At 37.6% G+C, this 15,561-nt stretch overlaps 1 pseudogene; it reads right to left on the bottom strand.

Moving 5' to 3' along the window:
* Nucleotides 1-2,120: 2,120 nt before the first annotated feature.
* LOC109396006 (probable ribosome biogenesis protein RLP24 pseudogene) lies at nt 2,121-15,242 on the bottom strand (annotated as a pseudogene).
* Nucleotides 15,243-15,561: the final 319 nt, after the last annotated feature.

Raw genomic sequence — 15,561 nt, 5'->3', positions numbered from 1 at the left:
TTTTGCATCTGCAAAATAAAAGCAAAGGAGTTTGTCACCAAAATATATCGTAGTGCAAAGAATTATCATTTAATTCAGATATTCTGGAAATAGAAGATGATTTAACAGATAAGAAACATCGGGGCACTGTGGAGGTGATTAAGAAATGTACCTAAAATTTAGAGATACTATGAAACCTACAGCTTCTGGTTATTCTGATTATTTTCACTGCAGAATCCCTGCAATTTTGTAACAGAATGTGGAAGTACAGGGTTTCACTGCTGGAAAGGGCCATAAAAGGCATTTAATCCAACCACCTATCTGGTACTTGAAGCTATCATTGCCAAGCAGACTTCAGTCTATGCTTTAATTCCACCTTCCACTGGGAATTAGCTACTTCTTGAGGCAAAGATACTTTCTTCAGATACCTCTGAGTGTGAGATTCTTTATATTGTTGGGTTGCACTCTGCCCTCATAGGGCCTGATAGAATAAGTCTTATCCTCCATTCTCATTGGCCCTTTTACAAATGTGAAGGTAAATCTTTTACTCCTGAGTCTTCCCTTTTCCAATCTTAACATCTCCAGTTCCTTCAGCCTTTCCAGCTGGTATGTTCTGAAGATCTTTCCACCCCTGGTTGATAGTCTCTATTCCAAGTTTTTCAACAAACCTCTAAAATGCATCAGATGTCCTGACAAGTGCAAAGAGAGACCTACCACCTACCGTTCTAGACCCTCTGTTTCTATAAATGAAGCAACGAGCATTTTAGGTACCTGCATGGCACCCATCTTTTCATGTGGTATGGTGGGATTTTGAGTTTCCAGTATGATTCATTTTGTCCCTGTTAAAATTTAAATTCAACCTTTGTGACCTTTTTCTTTTGGATTGTAATTTACTGCCATTCAGCTTACCCACTTTCTTATCCATTTCATGTAATCTGGAAATTTGAAAAGTGGGTATTCATTAATGTAAAAATTTCTAATAGAGTCAAGGACAAAGAGATTTTGGCCAGTATATAGCTTTACATCATTTTGCTTTACATCATTATAGCTTTACATCTGCACCACACTATCTTCTTCCATGCTGACATTGCCACCATCAATATGCTCAATCACCTCCTACATATTAGAAACATCAGCAGTTACACTGGACCCACACATTTCTAAGGCAGCATCAAATTTTCCCAACCTATCAAAATGCATCTGCAATTCATTCTCAACACTTTGCGTTGCAAAAGTATCTGAGATTTTTTTTTCTCTTATTAAAATGAGCCAACACTTAATAACACTCAATCCTTCACTCTTATCTGGGTGTAAATTTATCAGCAAATTCCCTGGCAGCAGATTTTCACAGGGAGTAGAATGGAGCTAGCAGGAAGGATCTGGGAAAGTAAGAGGATCTGAAAGAAGATTGGAGATACTCTAGCAAATTCCACTTACCTCAGCCTATTCAATATTTTTGAACCTCAAACTCTTTCCACAGTAATGCATGATAATCTTGTGCTTTGTCATTGTTATTGCTTTTGTTTCTTAGTTATTAACTAACAATCCATTATGAGTGTAGATATAACAATATATGAAGAACAAAATGATGTAAAGCTGTATATTGAGGAAAATCTTCATAGTGGGTAGAAGGTATCAGCTAACTGATAAACCAAGTAACAGAATAATGAACAAGTTCCATTAACCACAATCCTATAAAGGTTTTAAAAAATAGGAGCAAAAGCAGATTCCACAGCCGCCTTTAATAACCTGTATTACTGGCTGGGGAACATTTCATACTTTTGCACAGAATTGAAAGCTTCAAAAAGTAATAAAACATAAATGTCTTTTCTTCTACTGCAAAGAAAATTTTATGTATCACTAGCCATACATTTTTGTCACTAATTATTACATAAATGCTGCCTAGTGCCATTATCCAAGTGGTGTGACTATTTTATGTCCATAATTCACTTCTGTATTTACAGAGTTTTCATAATTTACATAAGTACATCTATCAGTGAAAGTTTAACATTGAGATGCAAACTAGTACCCATAGCTGATGTTTTGCAGATAGCACCATAGAAAAGATGTATTTTTAATCACTTTCTCATTTGAGGCACCTTATGTGAAAAATAAATCAATAAGTTAGAGGTTCTAAGTCTCTAAAGGAGATTTTCAAATGCACTTAGAGTAATGGTTATAGACAGTAAGATTTTTGGGAAATCTTCCATGTCCACATCCTTTTGTAGTTCCTGTACCATTTTGTTTTCCAGCTGCTTTTCTTTGCATGCAAAAGGGGCCCGGATGACATGCTTTGCCTGACAGCTTCGATGCCCTGAGCTTTCTGTAGTTTTTTATTTTTCTTCAACCTGTTCATTATAAATTTTGCTTGGCGTTTCTGTTCGATCTCTTCGACTCTCTTCATTGCATCAAGTTTTACTCCACAACTCTCACTGGCATTTGTTTCTACATTATGGTGAATATAGAAAATATTTCTATATTTTTCAAATTCAAACAAATTATCCCCTGTGAACTCTGTATCAGCTGTTTTATGGAAGGCTTTGGTCCACCTACCCTTGTGAGGATTGTGCTTCTTTTTAAAGCTGTTAGGACACTTTGATTTACAGAGTCTGAACACCCTGCAAGCCCTGTGGACGAAGTTCAGGCCGTGGCTGTGGTTCATCAGCCCGGAACAGAAATAACACCTGTCTTTAGGCAGGCTGAACCCACGTGGGATCCCTGAGCAAACGCCGAGCTTGAGAGAAAAAACCATAAATGTCTGGGAACAAGTAGAAGAGAAAAATAATACCTTTATCTACTCTCATTCCAGTAAACCTAGTGCTTCCAAAGTCACTAAAAGGTAACACTGCACACCACCAACAAGATGCTGTAAACGTTTTCTGAATGTTGGAGCCTTGAATATAGTCTCAATTAAATTAAAAGATATCTCGAGACAATCAGTAATCCTAGTGAACTGATGGGTTAAAGACTTAAATGTTCCCTGTCTCAGAGCTTCTCAAACTGTACTGGACACCCAAGCTGCGTGGGGATGTTATTAAAATGCAGATTCTGAGTCAGCAGTTGGGGAGGAGGCCGCTGAGATTCCAGATTTCTAAGTGTTAAGGTGATGCTAATGAGGCTGGTCCATCCACAAGGGATTTCAAGACCCTCTCCAGAGCTGGCAGGAGAATGCTAAATAACAATATTAACCTCGTTCAATGTAGTCGAGTATGTGGGAAAACTAGAAAAGCCTCAGACACAGGCCACATACTGTATCTGTTTCCTTGTTTCATTTCACTCCCTGGACTGTGTATCTACCTGGCAGGCATGAAACGCCACCATCAACAATGAAAAACAAAGACTCATTGTTACCCCAAATCCATCTGTCTCCTATCTAAAAACACACCACCCACTGAAACATTATTTGAGTTTAGTGAAGCTGTAAAAGCTGTGGTTATACATAAACAAACACCAAGGAAGAAAGATGGGTATAGAAATGGCAGGTGCTGAGGGAAGGCTAGCAGAAAAGACTCAAAGCATTTGCTAACAAGAAAAAATCCTGTAGAATAACTCCTATTTGCCCTCAGGATGGGGTACTCGGTTCAGGAAGTGTTCTTATAGTCTCTACATTTGTAAATAAAAGAGCTATATATTTGCATGAAAGGATGATGTGAATAAATGAATTCAATAGACTGTAAACTACCTCTTGTTATTGGGGTGGGGATGGGGGTTAGGGTAGATAATAGCTACAAACCATAATTGAACCCTGCTACATAAAACTGATTTACACAGATCATATCATTTAATATTCACTCAACCTCGAGAAGTAGTACAGGATTAAAGTACCCATTTCACAGCTGATGAAGTTGAAGCTCAGAAGAGTTATAGAAATTGCCTAAATTTATACATCAGCAGAACCAGACTTTCAAAACCATTTTTCTGGGCAGCCAGGTGGCTCAGTTGGTTAGACCACGAGCTCTGAGCAACAGGGTTGCCAGTTCAATTCCCACATGGGCCAGTGAGCTGCGCCCTCTGCAACTAGATTGAAGACAATGACTTGAGCTGAGCTGCTGCTGAGCTGCCAGTCGGCGGCCAGATGGCTCAGTTGATTAGAGTGTGTGCTCTTAACAACAAGGCTGCTGGTTCGACTCCCTGATGGGATGGTGGGCTGCACCCCCCCACAACTAGACTGAAAACGGTGATTGGACTTGGGGCTGAGCTGCGTCCTCCACAACTAAGATTGAAAGATAACAACTGACTTGGAGCTGATGGGTCTTGGGAAAAACACAATGCTCCACAATAAAGTTAAAAAAAATGCTTCCTATAAACAAAGAAACAAAAAACATTTTTCCTCATAATATTTTAGAATACTGGTCTGATACATCAAAAACTATAAATAGATGCCTGTTTTGATGTTGGGTAAATATTTTGAGTATTTTGAAGAACTATATAATCATTAGCAAGTGGGGTTTGGCTAGGAAAGACCACATTGAGGACAGGTGCTCTTCAAATTATTTTTTTTTAATATAAATATCTATATAAAACAGAGAAATGCAAGCAATATATAAAAGTTACAAAATGAAAAGTAAAATCCCTTCTGCTTCCTTTCTAGAAATGGGATTGTCGTGTCCATGATTCAGAATCTCTAGGGATGGAGATCAGCACCACTATGTCGTAGGAACATTCCAGGTGCTTTTGCAGCATGAAGATAGTAAGAACGCTGACCTAGATCACCGCTAAAAGCAAATCCTTCACACTGAGGCTGCTGTCACACAACTTATTTGATTTGCAGGTTTTGTTCTCGTTCTTTTTTCCAAAGTTACTTTGAAACTATAGACATTTATTGAAAAAATTGCAAATGGGATCATTTTCTACCAACTAGCAGGTGATATATAAGAAATCTCAGAACAAAGCTGGTGAACAGGTTAGGTCTGTATCCACCAGACACAAGCAGAAGCATCATGTGTCTGTGAATCATAAGACCTGGCCAGTTTCTTCTGGCACCTTTACTGAGTCCTAAATCTGCAGATGGCAGAGTCCACAAATCAAGCATCGTTTTGTTTGTTTTGAATGCTCCTGGATGGAAATTTCTTTTCAAGTGCTAGTTCCTAGAATCTATAGGAAAATTAACATGCACTTTCAGGGACTTCTAATGGCTTCCTGTTGTGTGCCAAAATGTCCTTGACACTGCTATATTTTCCTTTAACTTTTTTGAACTCAGCGATTGGAAATGTGCTCAGTGATTGGTTTGAGCAGAAAACCACTGTCCTGGGAAAACAAATGGAAATACATAGTAATTTGTCAAAGTCTCCTTGATAGCCCAAACCTGAAGATAACTTGTTTACTGTGTAATTTAATAAGGAAATGATTCAATCACTATAGTTCTTACAACAGCAAAGATCAGAAAGAGCTACCATTACCACCCCAACCCCTCCCCCCACCCCCTACAAACCCAGAGTTGCAGTCAGTAAAACTTGGCTAGGAGATTAAATTCACCTTGTTATGTGAACACTGAACATGAAGGAAAAGAATTAGAGCTGATTGGCTGCCAAGTGGCACATTTTTTAATACTTGCTAGCTGCACTTTAAAAACAGGGCACATTTAAAAAAAATCAGTCTTGTCTTCAAATCTCTGTGCAAAAGTGGTCCTGGATATATAAAAATTAGGGAAAGCAGGCTGAGCTAGGGGCAGTGAAATATGGACATGGACGTTGTTGAATGAAACTTAGGTTGCATTTTCTTTTTCATTTCTTTGGTTAAGTACTTATCATCTTTTAAGGAATAATTTTGTTTCTGGCATGAAGAAAGAAGACATAGCGTATATTATAATACAAAATCAACCTGTAGATCAGTGACTACTCGTGGCTTACCTCAAAGGTTGGTGTTCTGGATATTTAGGATTTTATATCAAGAATTCAGAAATTCTAGACCATAAGTTTCTAGACTATTCATACCCAATTTGTAGACTACAGTTTCTAGAAAAGTATTGGTCAAGCAGATGGACACTTATAAAATTATAATTTTCCCATTTCAAGGGATGGCCATGCATTTAGACATAATGCCAATTGTACTCCAAGGTTAGAAACCACTTAAATCCCACAAAATTAAAAGTTTGAAAACATTGAAACAAGAACAATAACAAAAAGGAATTAACCATGAGAAGAATATAAGCTAAAAAAACAAAAACAGCAGCAGGATTTTAAGCCTAATTTATTAAAAAACAAACAAAATTTCTTATATTTTTTTATTATAGAACTGTACAGGTTTTTCAACTTCTGTTTTGCTAAAATACTCAAGTGTGGCTCCACAGTAAACATTCAGAAGACAAAGGTATGACAGTCTATCCATGCTAACTATAAAAACCTAGATTGGTTTTATTGATTTGGGCCACAGCATACAGTAACAAGAAAGTAATGTGTCCCTATGAAAGAGGACAATGTAGCAATTTAGATGAACTGTAACACTAATTACTCCTCCCACTCCCAGGAGAAAAGGGTAACTTCTATAGCTCCTTGTATAATGGTATTCCAACCAGCCAAGGCTTTCTGTGATATCTGTCACTAAATAGCAAGTTCAAATAATCACATCACATAATAACCCTACTAACTCGATAGCACACCACAAATATATCACAAAGTTATGTTAAAAATCATTCATTTGGGTAAAGGGGGTAAAAACAAAAACAAACAATAAAAAAAAAACAAAGAAGAAACAAAAAGAAATGATTCATTCAAAGATTTATTCAATGAATATTTACTTATCATGTAGTGTATGTCAGTCACAGTTTTAAGCCCTGAGGTGATCTTCCTACTCTCAATATAGCTATAGCATGTTTTTTAAAAATAAAATTCAAATTTGATTGATAACCCCTATTCATAATTTATTTTGCCAAGATTAAAAGGGAAGAATTCATTCACAAAAGCATGTACGAGAATGTATAAAATGAGAATATTTCAGGGTAACATTTTCCATTTTCTGGAACAAAAATGTTAATGTCAGTGAGACAGAGTGGTTTGAAGCTGTCAAGAAGTGTAAAGTGGGACTGGCCAAGTGGCACGTTGGTTAAGAGGTGGTTTGGGATGCCAGAGGGCCCCGGTTTGGATCCCTTATATGAGGGCCAGTGACACTGCCCTCCACAGCTAAGATGGTGAACAACAGCTCCACCTGGAGCTGGGCTGCCGTGAGTCGCCGGGTCGGTGTAGGCTGCAGTGGGGCTGGCCGGCCCCTGGTGTGAGTTTTTGTGATCTTTTGTGAGCCGCTGTGAGCGGTCGTCCAATGGCCTGCAATCGGCTGCCTCACCCGGAATAGCGTAATGATAATACCAACTTGGGCCAGTGAAGCGATGTCCTCCACAACTAGACTGAAGAACAAAAGGACAGCAACTGGTCTGTTCCCCTTCCCCAATTCCCCAATAAAATCTTTAAAAAAAAAAAAGTGTAAAGTGGCCAAATATGGCAAAATTTCCACTTCTCCAAATGGTTAATATGTGTGTTTTTTTTTTATTTTGTTGTTATTTTTATAGAAGATCAACATGGCTTACCTTATCATAAAACATATGTCTTAACCACTTACAAAGTATGGAAGCTACTTTGAAAATGTAATTATACTTTACAGATAATGGGAGAGAGTGTAAATACAGGAGTTCAGGCACGTATTCAAAACTGAGTAAAGGTACAGGTGGACCACTGAAGTGGAAAAATGTTTGGAGCAGCACAGGAATCTTGAGACCCGTGAGCAGGAGGGCAGTGAAAGAAAGGAAGGGATAAATAGTTGGTAGGGCAGAGTCTGGCTAAAGACGAGACTAGAGGGAAAGGTCTAAGACTTGACTGACTGACACAAAAAGCTGGCTTTCAGATCCTTGTTCTCATTTTCCAGTATTTTCAATTCTCTCTTTTGCCTTCCTGGACTGGTCATGTAGAGTGAGTATTTTCTTCATCCTGTTCACGAAACTGTTTACCTGTATGCTTCTTAATGTTCTTATCAATTATACATGTTCTCTTAATATTTATGCTGGCTGTGGTAAGGAAAGGAAATTGTTTTGAGTTATATAATCTGTCCTGATACATGAGACAAGTCACTTAAATTGGAAGAGGACTCAGCCTCTCTCTGTAAAATGAAGGGGTGGGTAACGTATCAAATACAATGGAGCCGATGAGTCACAGAAAACTTAATTGTAGCTGGCTTGAACAGCTCAGATCTTTTGGCTCACATAACTGGAAGTCCAGACATGGAGCAGGCTTTGTGGTTAGTTTAAGTAAGAAACTCCAGCTCCCAGCTATACTCATCTCTGAATCCTGGCTCATTCTCAAGGTAGCATCCCTCTTGATGACAAAACGGCTGCAGAACTGACAAAGCTTCACATCCTTATCTCACAACGTTGAGAAGAAAACAGTGCCTCTTCTTTTACTCTCTTTAAAAAAGGAATATTCCTTTCCTAGAGGTTTCCCAAAAAAATCCCTCCTTATTGGCTCAATTTGGTCCCATTCCGATGCCCAATCCCATTGCATTAGCTTGCTAGGGCTGCTATAACAAAATCCCACAGATGGGCTTAAACACCAGAAATTTACTTTCTCACAGTTCTGGAGGCTCAAAGTCGGAGATCAAGGTGTCAGCAGGGCTGATTTATTTGGAAGCCTCTGTCCTTATCTTGCAGATGGTTGTCTTCTCCCTGTGTCTTCATATTGTTTTTTTTTCTCTGGACATGTCTGTGTCCAAATGTTCTCTTATAAAGACACCAGTCGTATTGGAATAAGGCCCTGATTTTAACTTAACTACCACTTTAAAGACCCTATGTCCACATACGGTCATATTCTGAGATATTAGAAAGTAAGACTTCAACATAGGAATTGTAGGGGGACACAATTCAGCTCATAACACCCATCCTAATGTATGTCAGGGACCTGGCTGGTTCGATTGGCTTAGGCTGAGATTCCGAACCAATGAGATCATCCCCACTGCTAAGGCCATTGTCGGAACTCATTGGCAGCATTGGAGAGCATGTAAGATGGAGTGTAAATGGGGCTGACAGAGGGAGTCAGCAGCTAGCAGTGTTCACTATCAGAGGGTTGGGCTACGTGATTGGTAACATATATTCTAGCTCTGAAACTCAATAACTCAAAATCCCAAGTATTTTTCCTCATAATGTACTAAGAGTTAATTCAATACAAAGCAATAAGTGGAGCATTGATGACAGTAGACCAGAAGTAGGGGATCAGAAACTTATATTGCCAGAGAAGCCAGCTGGGCAGGATGACGTTCTCTGAGATGTATGGCTGTATTGTCTCTCTTTTTTTAAATTTACTTTTTTTATTAGTTTCAACTGTACAAAGCAATGTTATTGTTAGACATTTAAACCTCTTATAAAGTGATAACGCACCCCCCAAGCTATTGTATAGCTATTACAATACCATTGACTACCTTCCCTATGTTGTACTCCACATCCTATGACTATATATACCCATATATTTAGTTATAGTTGACATTCAATATTATTCTACTTCAGCTCTTCAGGTGTATAGCGCATTGGTCAGACATCTACACAGTCTATGGCTGTATTATCTCGATAGTGGCAGTGGAAAACAAGACCATGAGCTCCAGTGGCTATATGTGGGGAGGGGGGAGATGGCTCAGCATATCTTATATTTCATCAAATTGAATATGGTCAGAGTTCTGTAAATGTCAAACAGTTGACAGGAAAGCTCAGCAACCTTTGACTCAATCTTTTTTTTTTTTTTTAAGCTGAGCCATCCTGCTACCTGTTGGCAGCTCAGCGGCTGCTCAGCTCAGGCTGGGAATCGAACCACTGTTGCTCAGAGCTCAAACCCTTGAGCAAGCTCTTAACCAACTGAGCCACTCGGCCGGCCCTGCCTTTACTCAATCTTTAATTTTTAAGTTAAGCCAGGAGAAATTTATGGTTAATAGGTTAAAAATGGTTAAATACTGGCAATTTCATGGTTCAACCTCATAAACACCTTTCCCAGTAGACCCTAAAACTATGTATCTTTACATAAAACAGCAAATATGAAGAATTTATGAAAGAAAAGATACCTTAAAACATAAATTCACTTTCAGCCTGATGGCCCCTATAGACTCTATTTATGATACAGTATAAAATAATGATAATGACAATCTTGACTGATAGAGGAAAAAACTTGATTACATTTTACGCAGTTTGATTTCTGTAACTAGGGAATATATAATAAATCTAAAAACATTCAAACAAACCAACAAAAATTGTGGCATTATTTTTTAGTCTTGGTTATCTTAGGTATCTTCCCCTATTTATATTAAGTAACTGATCCCTAACTATAGATGGGAAAATATGATTTTCTGTATTTTATATAAATAGTAGAAAAATTATTCTGCTCCCTAACCCTACCTTCCACCTTACCAATCTTCTAATTTTATTGGCACTGAAATCCGAAGACTGATTTGATGGGTCATTTGTTTTGTTTGAGCCTCAGGTTAGAATTCATATATATCTATTTTAAGCTATATATTCAATGTCCCAGGTAGGCCTTAATGTTAAAGAAAAATTGGCTCCAGATTACATGAATCTCACAAATTTCTTATAATGTTATTATTGGGTTAAACTTTAGTCTAATTTCCTTTCCCTTAAGTGTGGGCAGAGGTTTAAAAATATATTTCTTATCAGAATTTTTTTCTTCACTCTACTCAAGTTATTTTACTTTTATAGAAATTTTGTGTTAAAGAAGTTTCTCTTTATTCTTAATATCCTTCTCTTTAAAACTACATTTGATGTATGTAGGATTTACACTGATACAGGAAAATTGGAAGGCTCCCAAAAATATTTCCTATAAATTTCCAATAATAAAAACATTACTGCTCCTCCTCGGTGGAGAAATTATTCAGGTGAACCTCAGGAAAAGGTTTTAAGTTTAGATTGCTTTGTTTATTTTACATGTCCTCAAAGAAAAATATAACTTTATCTACACAGAATCTAAGAAATTTAAATTTCTTAGATTTGTGCAACAGAGCAAGAATATTAGTTGGTAACCAAGTTTTGGAGCAGTGCTGTTGGTGGAGCAATACAGTGTTTACTTAAAGCATAATAGAATTTTTTTATTTGAGAAATTAAAGGAATGTCATGATTTTTTTTTCATTTTTCTTAAGGTGCTCTCTAAAGAATATATTTCTATTATTCAATTACTAAGTTTGTTGAAGTTTAATTACTTATGTGGCTATGATTAGTACAGGCAAAGTGTAAAAGTCACTTTCTCTCCCCCACATAGACACAAGTGTTGGCCTGCATTACAGAACACTGTGGGAGGTGTTTATTTTGCAATTAAATAAGAGTAAGGAGAATGTTCTGAAGTTATTGCTTAGTGCCCCTCCCATCCTCCTCCCCCCACACCTCTTTAAAAATTATTAAAACCAAAGATGAAAGTACTTTGGGCACAGTAAAATTCTGGGCTTAAATACATTAGTTGAAACATAACAGAGATAAGTGTAAGCATTTGCATTTAACTTCAAGTATGAAATGGACATGTGACCTGCAGGTAGGTTGCTCTAAAAAGTTGAAGATTTTAGGGGCTGCTGGTTAGCTCAGTTAGAGCACAGTGCTCATAACAGGAAGGTTGCCAGTTCGATCCCCACATGGGCTACTGAGATGTGCCCGCCACAACTAGCTTGAAACAATACTTGACTTGGAGCTGATGAGTCCTGGAAAAACATACTGTTCCCTAATTAAAAAAAAAAAAAGTCTGAAGATTTTAGTTAATCACAAGCTTAAAATTAGTCAAACTGATATGGCTGTCTTGTACTGTACAAGTAGAAGCATAGGTTCAAGATCATGACAAATAATATCCCCACTCTTTTGTGAACTGCTTCAGGTCACACTTGAGGTATCTTAACTGAAAATTTTAAGAGCAATATTGATAAAATGGAGTGGATGAGCAGACCAGAAAAGTGAGTTGTGTGAGAAACAGTGCATAGAATTAGAGATTCTAAGACTTGAAAAAGTAGACTAAGGGTGAGAAAAATCACTAGCATTCAGTTAGCATATCTTTTGTGCCAGGAATTGTATTAGCTGCCTTCTAGGACCTTGCTTAATTCTCAGAATAACCATACGCTGTAAGGATTGTATCACCAAATTCCCAGCGGCTCTGTGTGGAAAGATTCTTCATTCGTCAGCTACAGGGCTATGACTAGAACTCCTGATTGTGTTTGATATTGAAGCCTATACTTTTCCTAACACACCTTAGGGTACCAACACCTGCTTGAGGTTCTGTCAGGGCTCCTGCTTTCTACAGTTGTTCATTTCTGGTGTGAAATCTTTATGATTCTGTCTCATTGGTGAAGCATAGGTCCATGCAGAGATGGATGTACCATGGAGCTAAAGAAGGTTGAGCTTCAGGACCTCTCAATTGCACAGACCCCTTCCACAGCCCTGGGAGAGGCCTAGAAATGTCACAGGTTTTGGAAAATTTGCAAAAGAAAGATACTGTCACTGCAACTCTGCCTTCCCCTGTCACACTGACTAAATTTACTTATGATGAAAAGCTTAAAGAAACTTTTCTAAGCTATCAATAATGCAATAAAATTTGACAACCTTGATAAAGGAAAGATGAAAGTATCTTTCTATTTTTTTAAAAAAGATTACAAAATTTTTGTCATGTGACGAGGCAGTCAGAGTGTACAGCTAAAACAATAAAGAACAAATATGAAAGAGGTGCATTATGCAATTAATTAATTTTAAAATCACATTTTCTTTCCTGGATTTATGACAGTTGTACTAGTCGACTTTTTTTTTTTTTTTTTTAGCTGAGCCACACTGTTGGCAGCTCAGTGGCAGCTCAGCTCGGGCTGGGAATTGAACCGCTGTTGCTCAGAGCTCAAACTCTTGAGCGAGCTCTTAACCAACTGAGCCACTCTGCCAGCCCTACTGGTTGACTTTTTAAAATTTGTAATTTGTTTTGATTTTTTTCTCACTCTAAATAAGTACTTAATTTTTAATCTAATTTTAAATTCATAATTTTTGTTGCTTGTTTCTTAAAGACGTCCTTCCCCCCGCAAAAAAAAAAAAAATTGTATTAGCTTCAAGCCCCACAAAACCAGGATCTGCCCCTCCACGAATCCCTGAATCTTAACTAAACAGGATAAGAGAGCTGTGGGAAATTCCCCAAACATCAAAAGGGTGTTTAAACATGCTGGGTGGCCCCAAACATGATGAATGTCCCTTCCATTGTGCTTGAGCATATGTCTGGCATGTGGGAACAGCACCTCTCTTGAGGAAATATACTTGGATAGGTTTTGGGAAAGGAATTCTGAGGCAGGAACACAGAACAGAAATAGTGCATAGATATGGTGAGAAATTGGACTGTGCATGAGAAGAGATGTTCCTGAGGATTAGAATAGATAATAACCAGGATGGTCATGCTAATAACTGGGTAGTCATCTCAGAGAAGATACAGGTTCAGGGAGGAACTGAGAAGACAGAGAGTTTGCTTTTGAACTTTCTAGGACTCCAATTGAGTACGTCTCTGTAAAGACTGAAGTTAGCAGACCTCCTACTATTAATTAATTCACTATCTCACAGTACTAGATAGAGGGTAGTAAAAAATTACATTTATAGGGGTGAAGGGTTAGCTCAGTTGGGTAGAGCATGGTGCTGCTAACACCAAGGTTGCCGGTTTGATTCCTGCATGGGCCACTGTGAGCTTCACCCTCCTTTAAAAGAGTCAAATATGCCATTGTAGCATGAAAGCAATATGTAACCAATGACCATGGCTGTTCCCCAATAAAAAAGCATTTTTAAAAATTACATTTATAAAATGTAACTTAACAGCCAAAGGAAGAAAATAAAGTAACAATGATTTAGAAGAATATCAACAAATTCACTGAAGGGCAAGTGTAGCTAAGAGGCATATTAAGCAAATGCTACTCTGATGAACTACTAGAGATTCTGCTTTGATTTTAACTAAAATTTTAACCTTTTACTCTCAAAAATAACAAAAGTATGAAGGATTACCAAAATAAAACATGGTTGGCTTACAGAAACCGTTATAAGAACAACTATTTATAGAGGGCCTTCTATGTTGTAAGTATTATACAAAATAATTTCACATGTATTACTTTCATTATTCCTTCTAACAACCCAATAGCATAGTGTCATTATCCCCATTTTACATATAGATAAACTGAGTCCTTTTTTAAAATTAAATTTTTGAGGGTGACATTTGTTAACAACATTATATAAGTTTCAAGTATACAGTTCTATAATACATCATCTGTATTGTGTGCTCACCACTCAAATTCTAGCCTGCTCCCATCACCATGTTTTTGACCCCCTTTACCCTCTTCGTCTTGTCCCCAACCTTCTCCCCTTCTGGTAACTGCCATACTGTTATCTGTGTCTATGAGTTTGTTTCTTTCTGTTTTATAACCCACATATGAGTGAAATCATATGGTTATTGTCCTTTTCTGTCTGACTTATTTTGCTTAGCATGATACTCTCAAAATCCCTCCGTGTTGTTGCAAATGGCAGTATTTCATCTTTTCTTATGGCTGAGTAATATTCCATTGTATATACGTACCGCATATTTATCCAGTCATCCATCGAAAAACACTTAGGTTGTTTCCATGTCTTGGCTACAGTGAATAATACAGCAATGAACATAGGGTAAACTGAGTCTTAGAGTGGTTAAATTATCTGCCAGTGGTCTGGACTCTAAAAACTGTACCAGGGCATTTATTCAGAACATTATTTTGCTTTTCAGCATTCAGCTATCCTGCCTTCATTATTTTGCTGGAACACACGGTTTGAAGAGAGCATTATGCAAATAATGTGCTTTGTTCCACCATCGCTATGGCAAGTTAAATTTATCCTTGATAGTCTCACACCCACACTGAGGAACAATGGCCCATTCAGAGTTGCACAGAAATACATGACCAATCAGATTGGATTCCTTGCAGAGCTTGTTTAAGGGAAGCAGCACAATTAAACCAGAGTTTGTTTGAAAAACAGGAAGAAAGAAATTATTTTTACTTCGTGGATTATATTCAGTCTTTCTTTCCATTTAACGTTTCAGATGGGAAACTTAAGCAGTTGGGTTCCAGGGAAGGTGGGACCAGGAAGTTATGGGCACCCTTACCTGGTACTTGCCTACAGAAATGTAGTTGTTCAGGGTGATGACACAGTCCTGTATTTCCAGTCCAACTGAAGTAGAGAAGAAATAGAGATAAGGAGAGGTTGCAGAAGAACTATTTCCTTTTTCTCTTTCAGTCGGTGCAACCAACTGGAGATCTCTATCCAAAGTAACCATACCCCAATTTTTAGTCTCTTTAATTTCCTTCATTTTATTTATCATAGTTTTTTTTTTATTTGCAGATTATCTGTTTTTCCCCTAAAGAATGCATTCCCACCCCCCCCCACACACACAGGGGTAATATCACTCTCAAGAGGGTAAAATTTGATTGTTGGAGAAGGAAAAAAAAATCATTTTTTAAATTTTATTTTATGTATGCATAAAATGCACAGACATAGTACATAAAGAGATGCACAGTATATCTGTGATATTAACATTTAATGGTAGATGTGGTTAGAAAAAAGAAATTTAAAAAGTTTCCCTAGGAGGAGCAATG

This window comes from Hipposideros armiger, unplaced genomic scaffold (genome assembly GCF_001890085.2).
Source record: "Hipposideros armiger isolate ML-2016 unplaced genomic scaffold, ASM189008v1 scaffold_499, whole genome shotgun sequence".
Classification (NCBI taxonomy): Eukaryota; Metazoa; Chordata; class Mammalia; order Chiroptera; family Hipposideridae; genus Hipposideros; species Hipposideros armiger.
This window is presented reverse-complemented; position numbering and strand designations above follow the sequence as displayed.